Here is a 15226-nt window from a genome sequence, read left to right on the forward strand (position 1 = left end):
AGGCAATACAACCAAGTACAATTGCTCCTTTTGTCTGTGCTGCCCCTCTCTGGTTGCAAGCTAACTGTTCAATCAGCATATTTGTTTTGGCTGCTACTGTATGCATAAGACAAGCAGCCTTATCTTCTGACTGTCTGCTCAGGATGCCTCGGCTCGCTAGCGTCCTCCATTTTTGTAGCAAACATAATATTTCTGACTCGCAGGTCAATGAGACACACAAGAAAGACAAAATACTTGAATTTTCTGCTGCACTTGCAGACTGCACATTTTGTTTTCAAACTATTTCAGCCATGCTTGTTTCAGTCTTTTTTTCCTAATGCAATTTTTCACATTTCTTGGCTTTCAATTTAAATTGCATTGTGATACAACAAGTATTCAGAGAGAAGTAGAATTACGCAATAGTGTAGAGAAGTAAGGTATCAAGAGTCTGAAGAATCGTACAAGGAATCATCATCCCATAAGGGTGACGATTATTAGTGGGCGGAGCCTGGGTGACATTAGTTACTGTCAGTGGCAATCGCTATGCTGGAAATACTAGCACAACCTACATTTCACATGTCGAGCCAACAATAGGCTTAGAGCTGAAGCCGAGGTGGGTCTTAAGCCTCTTCACAAATCATCACTTTGCCCCCTCCTGTCAATCAGATCAGACATGCACGTAAACTGTGCATAACTGCTATCCTTCAACAAGCTTCAAACAGATCAGTTGTGCTCCCCGTACAGTGTACGCTGATGAAGACAATAACCAATTAGACCAAAACAGTTTTTATGTACCAAGCTGTAAACATGTTCATTGTGTATTTGTATGTTCATGTTGCATTTGCGACTTCGGGTGTTCAGGAGTCAATCGAGACACTGCTGATTTTGCTTTCTTTAATAGTAACAGCTCTGCTAAACATAGATTTAGGTAGCCTACCGCGAAACCGCTTTTTGCACGGCCTATTTAAAAAAAAACACGGCCTTGAAATTATTGCACGGCTTGACCTAGGCCGTGCAAATATCTACATTTAATAGACGTGCTTACTACACAGGTTTCTATACGGTGCTAAATATCTGATTAGGCTACATTCTAATTCTGGGAAAGAATGTTTGCCGAATACCGGTACTGAAAAGCTTAAACCCGATCTCGTTTACGTTTCTACAGCCACCCGTGCCCTATTTGGTAGACGGCGTGTCAGCCGGATGACGATAGCCGCTATGTAAATAGCGTCATATGATAGCAGCTAACCGCTAACAGCTAACCGCTAACTAATGAATTCAACAAAGGAGAAAAACGCAACATAAACAAAACCAACGAAGAAGACATCCAGCAGTTCATCTCCTCTGTCACTGTCATGTGACTCTTTATTACAAGAACTCGTCCAGCTTTGTTTCAGAGAAGGCTGTGTGCAGCGAGGACAAATACACACGTAAACAATCAGCTGTGTGTTACAGTCAACGGTTTAAACACGGCGGAGTTTTGTTTACCGACGTAACACGGGAAGTGACGATTTTTTTCAACCAATTAACGGACTGCAGGGTTTAGCTCCACCTTTTTGGGTCAGCTCCACATTTGAATATGCTGACAGATGATTAACTTATCAAGGTCTAGGGATCTATTATTACTGGATGACACATGTAATATTATGAATTTATTTGTTTGTTGTTGGTTTTTTAAAGAAAGTGCAGATAGAAGTAGTGGGCCAACAAAGGGGTTAGACAACATGAACCAAGTGAGTTGCAGTCAAATGATGAAGGGGTGTGCCAGGGCAGGGGCTGTACAGTAAATCAACATCATCAAGCTTGGGAAAACTAAAATGTGTAACAATGCATCTTATTGAACAGAATGCACCATTTAGAGACTTATTCAAAACCAGTGTGTTAGGGAGCACATAACCTCCACTCCGGCGTGCCGCACCGCCGTGAGTGACACTGAAAAAAATTTGCACCCCCTGTATTTTTTTTTGCACCCCCTGTTTTCCCATTTCTGCCTAAATCACTGCTGCTAAAGGATTAATGAACAAAGGGCAAGCCAACAACAGTTAATGCTATCAGGCTAACAATACTGAACGAACACCTTGGAAAACTCTATAACCTGAAACAAATAGTCGGTGATCACTGGATTCAAACACAGTGTTCCACTTATTGTGTTTGACGGCTGATGTTTTGAAGTCGACTATCAATGTTCATTATGTACGCTCATAAGCTAATTAGCAACAACAGTGAAACTGTTGTATGAAACTTCATGACGGTTATCTTCAGCCGCCTGTTGTTCCATGCTAACTGGAAGGCTTCCCTAGCAACACGTTTCTTTCTTCGTCAGGTAGTTCAGTCAAAGAGACTGACGATGTCGACACAGATCATTGTTTTTCTCTTTTCACGTTGGTTGTTTTTATGTAAGATATGTCATATTTATAGATCCCAATTGTCCTACTTTTAAAAAATATTTGAATTTGAAAAGAAAAAAAGAAAAAGAAGTGATGACCTTACTCCATAACAAGTCGGAAAAAATAATCTGCTAAAGAGGACACATGAAATCCAGTTTACAGCCCCCCTTCAAAAATGTAAACACATGGCATTATATAATGGGGGAGGGGGGGTCATGTCCTTGGTTTGAGCACTGGTGGGGCTGCTGCTGGTTGGTGGTGGCACCTGATGGATCAGGGTCAGGATCCAGGTGGTTAAGCCCTGAAGTGATTTGCATTCCAGACTTAGTATTGCAATGTTTAGCCATATCACATTGAGGAATATAAATAACAGATTGAGGTTCCATACTGTCAAAACGCACCACTTAGAATTGTGCCAAAAAAAAATTAAGCTGTTTTTTTTGTACGTGTGGCTCTCTGTGAGTGTCTCATACCTGTGGTCACTCTTAAAGGAGGCCATTTAATGTTTGTATCACGTACTATAATGTCAGGACGAGAAAGTAACATAATTATTAGCCACAGAGGCCAGTCGCTGTACTGTTTTAAGCCTCACAAGGGGAAAACATGTTTAAAACAAGTCTAAAGAAGGAGGAAGAAACAGTGAAGGGGGGGGGGGGGACTCCTGGCTTCATGGCCAGATGGTCACCAGGAGGGGCCTGACAGCTGTGTGTGTGTGTGTGTGTGTGTGTGTGTGTGTGTGTGTGTGTGTGTGTGTGTAGGTGTACATGCGTATGCAAGAGAGATAGGGACAGATTGTGTCCAACACCTGTCCTCCCTTGACACAACAACAAAAGAGAACACAAGAAAGGCCAGCTCAACTCAACATGGGCAACATCAAACACACAGAGCGAGGAACAGAGAGAAGGTGAGAGAGACAGGGAATGAGGGGACTCCGTGAAAAAGCAACAGAACAAAAGGAAAACCAGCAACAGATAGCACTATAACGGAGGAATAATGTAAAACAAAGAAGGATGCAGGTTTGAAACAAGTGGGAGCATTTTTCACTGTTGTTCCTTCATATTTTAGCCATTTCTTACATGACATCTGCAGCCCAAAACAAAGTATGTTAGTGTGTATTATTAGGTTAAGTCCATGTCTAAGTCTACTGTACGAGGATATCTGTGTGCATTTGAAGGGGGCTCTTTTGATTGGCTCAGTTGGGCGATGTGCCACAGAAGGCGAGCGTTTGATTGGCTGTGTAAAAATCCAGTCACTTTCTGCTTCTGCCAGCGCCTGTCGTGAGGGCAGACTGGTGCGCGCGCACACTCAAACACACACGCAGATTTATGGATGCTCAGTAGCAGCAATGAATGTTTTTTTTTCCCTCTCTTTCACCAGTTTTCCCTCTCCACGCTGTTGCGTCTGAGCTGAGGGGGAGAGTGAGAGAGCAGGAGCTACAGTGAGGGAGAGAGAGAGAGAGAGAGAGGCTGCTATGGTAACAGATCACTGTGGCAGCGAGTGGAGGGGCCCTGATGGCTATTTGGCAGCGATGCCAGAATCTCGCTGGCTGCACACACGCGTCAGTGTGAATGAGTGTGTGTTTGGAGTGTGTGTTTTTTTGACCAGAAGACATGCTGAATGGGGAAGTGTGCATGTGTGAGACTTCCTGGGAGGAATGAACCCATGGAGCTGATGTGTGCGTGTGCGCTCTGTGCTCCAGATGTCCTCAGTCGTGCAGATCGATGGCCGCATGAGAGCACATCCCACTTACTTGAGTCACGACACCCGTCTCCTTCTTCCTCTGTCTCTTGTACATCCAGGCTGCACGACTTACACTTCGGTTAAAACAGTTTAAATGATCAAGTGCTTTCCTGTGGATTCACAAATTACTTTATAAACTACTCTGATCCTTTCAGACGTGATAAATTACCAGCAGGATGTTGTTTTGTTAAAATAATGTTATTCCATCTCTCTCTCTTACTGCATGCATTCTTTCCCTCCTCTCCAATATTTCTGTTTGCATAACTAGGTCATGCAGTAGTAGACTGCTGTTGCCTTGCCACTGTGTAATTCTTTAAACGTGTGTGTGTGTGTGTGTGTGTGTGTGTGTGTGTGTGTGTGTGTGTGTGTGTGTGTGTGTGTGTGTGTGTGTGTGTGTGTTTACACAGCCTAAACACACATTTCAACCAGACTTGGAAAGAACAAAGTCCAACCCAGTAAGCCTGCATTCAGGAAACAAATGTGAGATCCAAGTGTGCATACAAAGGCACACAATCAAACACAGTGTACGTTTGGGAGTTATAAGATGCTGTGTGTGTGTGTGTGTGTGTGTGTGTGTGTGTGTGTGTGTGTGTGTGTGTGTGTGTGTGTGTGTGTGTGTGTGTGTGTGTGTGTGTGTGCGCACACATACGTTGAGACTATGCAAAATTGAAGCATTGACACTTTGGCGGAAAATTTTGCATTTCAGAAGGACGAGTTATACTCGGCAGTATCAATATTTAAGAGCCACTGCAGACTCCTTGTAAAGCCACACGTATGTTTTATTTATTCAGTGTCTGTTTACTGAAACTTATTGATATCTTCCTCCTGACTCCTCTCTGACTTTGTATCAATCGTTGGAAAAAGAACAATCTCCCCAGATCGGGGGGGGGGGGGTTAACTCATCAGTGCACATTCATTTCACTTTTATTTTTCGCTTTTATTTGTAAAGTGACCAATGAACAATGTTAAACATTAATGTTGCCTTTTCATGTATTGCACCAGTTAGGTTAGAGCTTGTTTACATCTGCAGTCCCTTACACAGTCGTTCAAACAGCCGAGTTACATCTTTCTCCAGAAGCTTTTGTTCAGCGTCTTTAGTCTTGCCTTTGATTGGATCGAATCTTCCTAAAACACGCCGACTTTTATAGACAATCGTGGAAACTGTAATAGACCCGTTTTACATTCATCGACTGTGAAGCATGATGTGGGCCCTTGCAGTAAGCATTATCAGCTAACACTAGTACCAGCTTGCTCAACAAGGTGCATTATGTAATATCACACCACTGTCTGTCTGCTCATTAGGATGCTAATTTTTAAAAGGTTTAAAAAAAAAAAATGACACCATTAAATGATATGTTGACTGATTAGAGAGAAGAGATCCTTTTATTAGAACTAAATGCTTTAATGTTTGTAAACTAGCTTGTCTCAAGTACAAAATGCTTGGGAGCTATTTGTCATGAAAAATGTAACCACCCACTTATACATGCCCTGCTTTAATGTGCATCATGTGGCATGGTTAAAAAAGACTTTAAACTAGCAGTTGAGACCAAAATGTATCATGAAATTGTCATTGAGGTTATCATTCATTGTATGGCGGGGTGACTTCCTCCTTGACTTCTATGTAAATTAAGTTCTTCTTGCTACCTAAAGGTCTTTGTAGACTATTAGAGTGAAGAATTGATCTGTGTGTCCATGCCATGAGTGCATATCCTTTCCTCAGGAGGAGTCACAAGAGGAGCTGCATACTCGAGTAATAATATCAAGACCTCTGCAATACACCTCTCTATCTATTATCCTCACATTCTTCCTCATTCATTCATCTCTTTGATGTCTCAATAGTGCTAAACTGTTTGGTACATCACACACGCTTGTAAATAGCGGTTCCACCATTTTACGTATGAGCTTCCATGCAAAGTGCTTCCCTCTGATTGAGCGTACCTGTGAGTTCATGGGCTGCGATAAGGAAGCCCCGCCTCCAAATTAATATCCAATACGCATTCTCTAAAGTTAAGGAAGCTGACAACACTGCACACAAGATGAGCGGTGATGAGAGGCTGCAGTGTGAGGAAGCACGGCCGTCGCGTGGGTACGTTGGGTTTTCAGCATTGACTTTAATGAGGAGGAAGAGAAAAGAGTAAAGGACCAAGTGACTGTCTGTAAACATCATGTCCCACGTGTCGCCGACTCAAATGGAGACACTTACGTAGTTTGCTTAACAGAGCTGGCGAGCTGTAATGTTAGCAGGCTGTCAGGCAGCCACCAGCTGATGTGTGCATGATGCAGGCGGGGTGAGAGTGTCACCAAGTCACCATGTACAAAGCTTTTTGGACCGTTTCTGTGTCAAAGTCCGCCTTCTAGTCACTAAGATTACACAAAACACCAGGAATTGTTCAAAAAAAGAAGTCAAATAAAATATTTTAGTTTTGAAATGTTTTTTTTTTCTTAACTCATGCTGTTCCTGTTCATTCCAACTACAACTCAAAGTCTCAGGCCACGAGTTGAAACCAAAAACAAGGAACATGTTGAGCTGTGGGCTGACTGTCGTTCCCTATCTCAATGCACAGTGATCTTCATTGAATGAAACACGGACATGTTCTGCTTTCTCTCTCTGTGTGTGTTTGTTTACTGTGTTTCTGCGAGCGGTTAATCTTGTTTTCTCCGTATCAGCTGTACATTTTAAAAACCAACAGCCTCTCTTGACCTCTGTACCCCACTTCTTCTTGGTATTCATTTCCTCCTCTACATTTCTATCACTCCCTCCATCCATCCAGTCCTGCACCATCCCTCTCATCTGTGAAGAGTGGGCAGACCCATCATTACCCAGCATGCCTGTATTGATCCACTGCCCCAGTGTGTATGTGTTATTTTAAGACGCTCAGACCTGTAATCAGCGTGTTAATGATAGTTATCGCCAAAGCGACGAGCTTTGTGTGGTTATTCTGGGCTTTTGGATGCCAGCGAGCGGCTGGCAGACTGAAAACACACGTACGAGTGGACGCAGGCTTGCTGGTGCTCTAATGAGGCTGAGGGAGGCTCTGGGGATCGTCGGGTTGAATTTAAAGGGAGAATCGTTTTCCTGTTGTCTGTCTGTGGTTAAAAAAAAAAAAGTTCATAGCTCACACACACACGTTCTCGTCATTTCCCCCCGGGGCCGCTGCAGGTAAGTGTGTGTGTGTGTCTTTGTTTGTGTAAACAAAACAACAACACATATCAGAGAACACTGACGTCATCCTGACCACGAGCTCAGCGGTTTATTTAACACCTGCAGGACAGTCGAGGTGTTGCATCTTCTCTGGTAGAGCTTTCCTTTCTCCGTCAATGAAGCAGTCATATATGACCTGTGTGTGTGTGTGTGTGTGTGTGTGTGTGTGCGTGTGTGTGTGTGTGTGTGCGCAATAGGACACCTAGGCTGTGTGCTGGCGAAACAAATGAAGCATTCCCTAAAATCACGGATATTTTAACAAGATGATGAACACAAGGTAACACCGACACACACACACACACACACACACACACACACACACACACACATCAAAAAGCACAGACAACAGGTACACATACTTCACTACATCCAACACGTTTATGTCCATGTCGATGTGTGATGATGAAACATATTTATTTATTTCATCCAGATTTGTTACGGGATTCAGCTGTTGCAACCACATCGTGATTCTAAAGGTAAATCTAGATTTAGATACACACACACACCCAGAGACATACAGACACATAAATCCAGACACAACGCTATGCCAGGATGTATAAGCTCTTTTTGGCAGAGTTGAGGAAGATGCATTTCAGAGGTAAATGACATCATTATCATATAAATGACTTCCAGCCAAACACATCTGCTAATGCTGCTATGACACACACACACACACACACACACACACACACACACACACACACACACACACACACACACACACACACACACACACACACACACACACACACACACACACACACACACACACACACACACACACACACACACACACACACACACACACACACACACACACACACACACACACACACACACACACACACACTAAATGTAACTTAAAGGCTTTAATGCTCTCAGGTTGGGAGGACCAATCATAATCCATTCATCGCATATCACATGCATAAACAACACACACTGTTAGCCCAAATTGAGCTACATACTGTGAACACTTGAAATAATCACTGTTGTTTTGAAGCATACTCGTGTGCAGAAGTATTTACAAATGCAGAGAAGGTAGAGAGAACGGCTGTTTAACAGGGCTGCACATTCATTTATTAATGTAGACAAATTCACAGCGCTGAGGAGCTCAGTAAAGACACTACTCTGTGCTAATTGCCACGACAAGTGAGAGGCTTTCCTAACACCCCAGTGTTCGTTGTGCTAATAGCTTTTCTTACATTTGTTTTAGTGTGTTAGCGAATTTCTAATTGTTTGGAGGGAGCTCAACAAAGCACATTTTGCAATATTCTCTGATAAAGCTGCTGTGTGCTGTGATTAATGTGTGCGTCTCAGACTTAAACGTACAATACGTATGTAAAATCCGCTGCTAGGGGGCTCTCCATCAAAACATTAAGAAAAGATGACGTCGAGGCACTGGGAGTGTGTATGCAACCCCGATGTCAATAAAATCACGTTGCACAGCCCTAATTTCCTGTCCGCTTCAGTGTCCTGATTGAACTGTTTGACAGAATGCTCAATGTCCTTACATTTTGAAGCGTTAACGTGCAAAGACCAACGCAAGAAAAGCCAAATGAATTCTTTGACGGCATCGATGGTGTGGATAAATTGATAATTGGTTTCTTTACTTTTTTTCTGTTGGAAGTGCCTCCCATCACACAGCAGACTTTTGTGTCGTTTCCAGATGTGGCCACTTTGTGCACAGTAAACAGAAGATTTGACACTGCTCCGTCCATATACAGATGCAGCAAGTCGTGTAAAGACGCACTAAGAAACCAAAGCAGGCATAGGTTCAAAATATCAATGTTGTGTTTTGATCTCAAAATGACAAAATGATCCAAACTGTGTCTTTTATAAGCCATGCCAGCCCTTTAGACTCACACACAGAACCCCCCCCCAAAAAAAATAAAAAACACCCAGTAATTCTAAATACTGATGAAAAAAAAAAAAAAAAAAAAAGTGTAAAAACATTTAACATGTACAAGTTCACATTATTATTCCCCTTTAAAAACCAAAGACATTCTCGCGTTACATGCGAGATGGTCAGGCACTGTTTCGAATCCACAGCGCTCTTCTTCTGTGGTGTCCTTATTTTTCCAGCTTGCTGCTGTTTTCCAACTGTGGTGCCCCCCGTGGTGCAGAGAGGAACCCTCATTTGTCCAAAGCCGAACGAGCAAACAGCCCTCCTTACAGGATTACTTTTCATTTAGAGGGTCTACAATACGTTTGGAAAAAAAATATTGAAAACAAACGTGTTTTCCTGAACCGGAGACGGAACCCTGTGGTGTTGCAGCTGCACTGTGTGTGAGGAGAGGTTACAGACGGATAGAAAGGAGAGGAAGGGTTCTGTGTGACACAAGATTAAGTTCAGATAAACCCACTCGAGCACCTATACAGGCCGTCACAGGCTGCTAACATAAAGCTACGGCTGGAGACACTCTGTCATGATACAAAGACAAGAGGAGGCAGGTAGGAGACGCTGACTGCAGCAACGCTGTGATGGCCGTTATTGTCCTCAAGTCTAGGACAGCTTTTATCTGCTCTCCAGGCTCACAAAGAGGAGCAAGGGAGAGAAAGAGGGGGGGTGGGAGGGGTAAAGAGAGAGAGAGAGAGAGCTCACAGGCTGCCTGCGGCTCGCTTTCAACATCTCAATGACTACACACACTCCTCTCTCGTTCGTTCGTTCGTTCGTTCGTTCGTTCGTTCGCTCTCTCTCTCTCTCTCTCTCTCTCTTTCCACCCTGTTCTCCTCACTGGTCCTCCCCTCCCTCCCTGTCTGTACTTCTGCCTTTTTCTCCTCCTACTCGCTCTCTCTCCCCTTGTGCCCCCAGGCCATAAACATCCGCATGTCACACACATGCAAGGAAACTAAATGAATACACATGCGCGCGCACACACACACACACACACACACACACACACACACACACACACACACACACACACACACACACACACACACACACACACACACACTGCTGCGGACACACACGCACAGTCCCCACCAACACCAAGGAACACCAGCGGTAGGCTTTGTTCCAGAATGCTGGTTCTGGGGTCCTGAAGAACCGCTCATGCAAAACAAAAGCGTGTGTGTATGTGTGTGTGTTTCTAAGTGTGTGTGTGAGTTGCAAGCACATACTACATGGACCCCCACACACCCCCGCTGCCCAACCGTCCTCCCACCCAGACTGTCTCTTCTTAACAACATCACTTATTCATGTGAGTGAACATTAGAATGGGCCTCTCCCTCTCTGCATCCATCTCTCTATGTCACTACTGTGTGTGAGTGTGTGTACTGTATGTGCGTGTGTGTGTGTGTGTGTGTGTGTGTGTGTGTGTGTGTGTGTGTGTGTGTGCATGTGTGTTTTTCATCGAAAGGGGGCTTGTTACTAGTGCATAATCACACGGGTTTTGTTGAAGTTTTGTGAATTTAGGTTTATGATCACACAACATGTGTGTATGTATGTACACGTGCGTGTGTGTACACGTGTGTGTGTGTGTGTGTACACAGTGTCTGGATGAGTCCGTGTATGTCAAGAGGAAGAATGGGTCTGTGTGCACTGGAGAAATAAAGGCAGGGAAAGAAAGCAATTCAGGAAGTTATTAATTATTTTAGCTTCTATTAGGAGGAACACGCCGCGTCGATACCCCTGGAGACGTGTCATGAACGCCTCTTATTGTTCTCTCTCTCTGACATACGCCGCTCTTCTTCCCCTCCTCCTCCTCCCTCTGTTTCTATCCTCTCTCCCTGTCACATGTACCTTTCCACTCCTCCTCTACTCCCTTCCTCACTTCACTTTTCACCGTCCCTCTCGTTCATTCCCGGCTGCGACATACACGTCACTCTTTCTCTCTTTTTTTTTTCTGTTCTCCTCCAACACCACACGTCCTCCTTCTCAACCTTTTCACTTCAATTTCCCATCTCAGCAGCGCTGTCTTTCTTTCCCTCGTCTCTTATCTTTTTTAACCTCGACGCCTTTCTCCCCTGATATCGCCGACCTACCTCACGCAATCCATGCCCCTCCCTCAGTTTTTATCCTACATTTAACTAATCTGTCTCTCCTCCTCTACACCCACACAGACACCGCTCACTCATCCCTGTGAACTGTCACACTGTTTTGTTGCTGTGTGCGTGTGTGTGTGTGTGTGTGTGTGTGTGTGTGTGTGTGTGTGTGTGTGTGTGTGTGTGTCTGCCTTGGGAGATCATCTGGAATCTTACTCGACTCAGAAGCCTCCGCAGCTTTTATCCCTTGCTCAGACGCAATCACTTGAGCCCGCCCACAACTTCCTCAAGCAGCCAATGAGAAGATGGCAAACCACTTCCTTGTTTCAAACAGCGTGTGCTTTAAGGAGGCATTGGACGGTTACACGAAAGACAGAGAGAGAGACGGAGACAAAGAAAAAAGGAAATCCTGGATTGTAGACACAGTTTTTACTACAAAGCATTTAACGGGGAGAAGAATGAATTGATTCCTAACGCATGTAACGTATCGTCACGTTCATGTCGATTCACATCAATAACTGCTGCTCTGATACTGAGGTCACTGAGTAAAGATGTCCTCTTTAGTTACACTTTTTAACCTTCTGTCACATGTTCCTCATTCACACTGTGACTGCACTCACTGATAACTTCATATTATCAACGGACCGGAGAATGGATGTTAATGTTGAGAAACACAGAATAATAATTCAAAGTGTTTTGGCATTATTTAGGATAGTGTTTTGTCATTGTCGTCCCCAAATGTATCGTTTTTGTTCAGTCTCACAGGAAGTGCAGAAGGAAGCGTTTCTCACTTACTCAGATGAAAATAATATTTGCAAAGTTGTTAAGTTCAGCTATTGTTCCCCTCTCTTTATTTTTCTTCAAGGAAGGCCAATACTTTGTCTTTAAAGAGACCCGACCCCCCACCCGACGAGAGGCAGCACATCCCGATAACTGCAGGAAGTTTTCAGAAATCCTGTGCAGGTATAGAGACACAATTAGACAAACAACTTGTTCCTTGGCTAGGATTGTTGATAATGGCCATACTTCCGACATGCACGGTGCATTGCTTTTAGGAGGAGAACCGCTTCCTGTTTCGGTGTTTACCTGGGTCCGGCACATTAGATCCGTCTTTCCAGGCTGGACAGAGATACGTTGTGGAAGGATACGCGAACATGAAAGGAGGTGCTTTAAAAATATCGCTATTTGGATATGTGTCTATCTCTCTAATAATGAGTCAGCTGCAGGGCTCAAGTGAAGACACAAAGGTCTTTGACCTTGGAATCAGCTCAAAGCCACCAGTCTTATACAGGTGTATTTGAGAATAAGCTGTGTGCACACATCTGTAAAGAAACTCACATACAAGCTTTAGCATTCAAACACAGATCAAACCCATGGGCTTAACCATGTCAATGAAACACAGAAAACACACACACACACAAACACACAGCTTTACAGTTCCCCAGACAAAGAAGAGGGGTGCATCCCTGCAAGTGCCCCTGAGGGAGACCCGATTCTGCAGCCACCCCTTAACCCCCCCCCCCACACACACACACACACACACACGAACAAACCGTGATATTAACCCGCCCCGTGCTTGACGGCCTATTTTGAAGGGTAACAAACTAGCAGACAGGAGGGGGGGAGGGGCACAGGGTCTCTCTATGGTAACAAGGGTTTTATAAGCCAATTAAGAGTGCTGCCTGAGTGACTGACAGACAGGGTGGAAAGCGTGACACGGCTCGCTGTCTGGTGTGAAGAAGGTGTGTATGTGTGTGTGTGTGTTTGTATCATATTGCATTGGCTTCTCTTATAACGAAAGCTTTGGGCTAAACGGCTCTAATATGTGCACATAAACAGAGTCAAGCACACACACACACACCACAGGGCAAACATCCACACGATCCCCTCCCTTGAGGTCCACCTCCTACACGCGAAGGCATTCAAAAGATCTCTTTGTCTCTCTATCGTGCCAGAGAAACAGAAGAGAAAGACGAGAGGAAGGCAGGAGGAAAGTGAGGGGAGAGAAATAGAGAGCAAAGAGGAGAAAAAGAGCAACAAAAGGGAAAAGGGTTCATAGGAAAGTAAGGAGGAAAGAGGGAGACCTGTGGGGGGGGGGGTGGGGGGGGGGGGAAGAGGTTGTAGGGAAAACATGGAACGGGAGACGAGAGGAACGGGAGGGGGAGCAGCAGAGGAAGACTAGGAAGGAGTCAGTGAGGAGATGGCGGCTGGGAGAGAGCAAGAGACAGCCGGGCTCCAGCACTGCTCTGAACTCGTTTGATCCAGTTCGTCTCGCCAGGCGTTCCTCGAGATGCATTCCTGTGGCTGGCTGGTTGCAGAGCAAGGGGGAGAGAGAGAGAGAGGGAGAGGGAGAGAGAGAGAGAGAGAGAGAGAGAGAGAGAGAGAGAGAGAGAGAGAGAGAGAGAGAGGGGCAGGGAGATAGTGAGAGAGAACGAGGGACAGAGAGAGAAAGAGAGAGCTACAGAGGGTAATACAGCAGATATTGGGAAGCAAGGAGAAGTTTGTAGAGTAATGGTAGTTTGTGAAAGGGTCGAGAAAAACTCGAGTAAATGAAAGGAAGGATCAACTAGACACACACGCAAGAGGAAATTGAATTCATGAGAGAGGAGCCGCAGCTAAAGTCCACTAAGTGCCAAACCTTACCTGCAACAAAAGTTCAACCATCTCTCTCTCTCTCAGTTTTTTTTTCTTCTCCCAACACAGAGACAGAGACAGAGGACAGGGCTTTGTCACATTTTTAAGTCAGTGAAATAAAGCTGCGATATAAGCAGCAAGCAGCCGAGAGCAGAAACACACTCGAGCATGGTGCAGGCTCGAAGAAGGAGGAACCCGAGAGAAGTCATGGAAACACAGAGAGGAAAGATTTAGAAATTCTGTCAACACTCTGTCAAAATAAGGAGAAGAAGAATTGAATGCCCGTTTCTTTCTTTTAAGATCCACTTACAAAACTCTGGAAATCCTTTATGGATGCCCCGATACTGATAACAGGATTCAGCATCGATCTGATACCATCTTTACGTAGTCGTACTTGTAAAACTACGCAGATACAACGGCACTGATAGAACTTCACTGCGGGCGCTATTAGGTTGAGCAGTAGACAGAGAGAAGCGAGATGTCAGTGGAGTGGAGATATTTTACCTCATAGTTCACTGACATGCTCTCTACTGTCAATATGCTCATCTATTAAAGCTGGGATGTGTTTTCTAATGACAGGTTGCATATCTGATTCACTACTTTGTGGTTATTCATTGAATATTTCAAACTGAAATCAAAGCATTGCTTTAAATGAAAACAACACATTTTAGTTTTGAAGGAGAAATACACTCCTCTGAAAGAGTAGAAAATAAACTTCTTGCATTTCATCTAATTTTATTTTTTTTCGCAGCGTTTACATTTCACTTCTTTTTCTTCGTTGTCGTCTTCGCTAAAGACAAACTGTGTCTAAACGACGGACATTGTTTCCATGTCTCAGATTGGACGTGTCGTTATGTGACAAATAATCGAAATAACTGACACGGGCAAGATTACGATGCTTAGAGGTTACAAATCTCAATTTGGATTCAATTTCTATTATTTAAGCCCTAGGTCTACTGTGGTTCCCCCTCTAACATTCATTTAATATTCAACTTGAACAAGGTTTTGAATTAGGTTTTCAGTTTTACTTTTGATGGTTTGATTGTTCGACAGACTTGAGACATTGGTCGCGTCAGTCAGTGGAGCGTGTGTTATAGCTTTGTATACAGAGGCAAAGTCCTTAAGGCATCAGCCTCAGGTTCTGACTTCCAGCGTCGGCCCTTTAAGGCATACTGTACGTCTCCCTCCCTCACTCCGCCCACATTTCCTGTCTGTTTTTCACTACAGTGTGTTATGTCATGAAGGTGAAAGGCCAAAAAGAAACCCTGCCGACTGCTCCATACTACATGGTGTAGCC

Source organism: Symphodus melops (genome assembly GCF_947650265.1).
Source record: "Symphodus melops genome assembly, chromosome: 2".
NCBI lineage: Eukaryota > Metazoa > Chordata > Actinopteri > Labriformes > Labridae > Symphodus > Symphodus melops.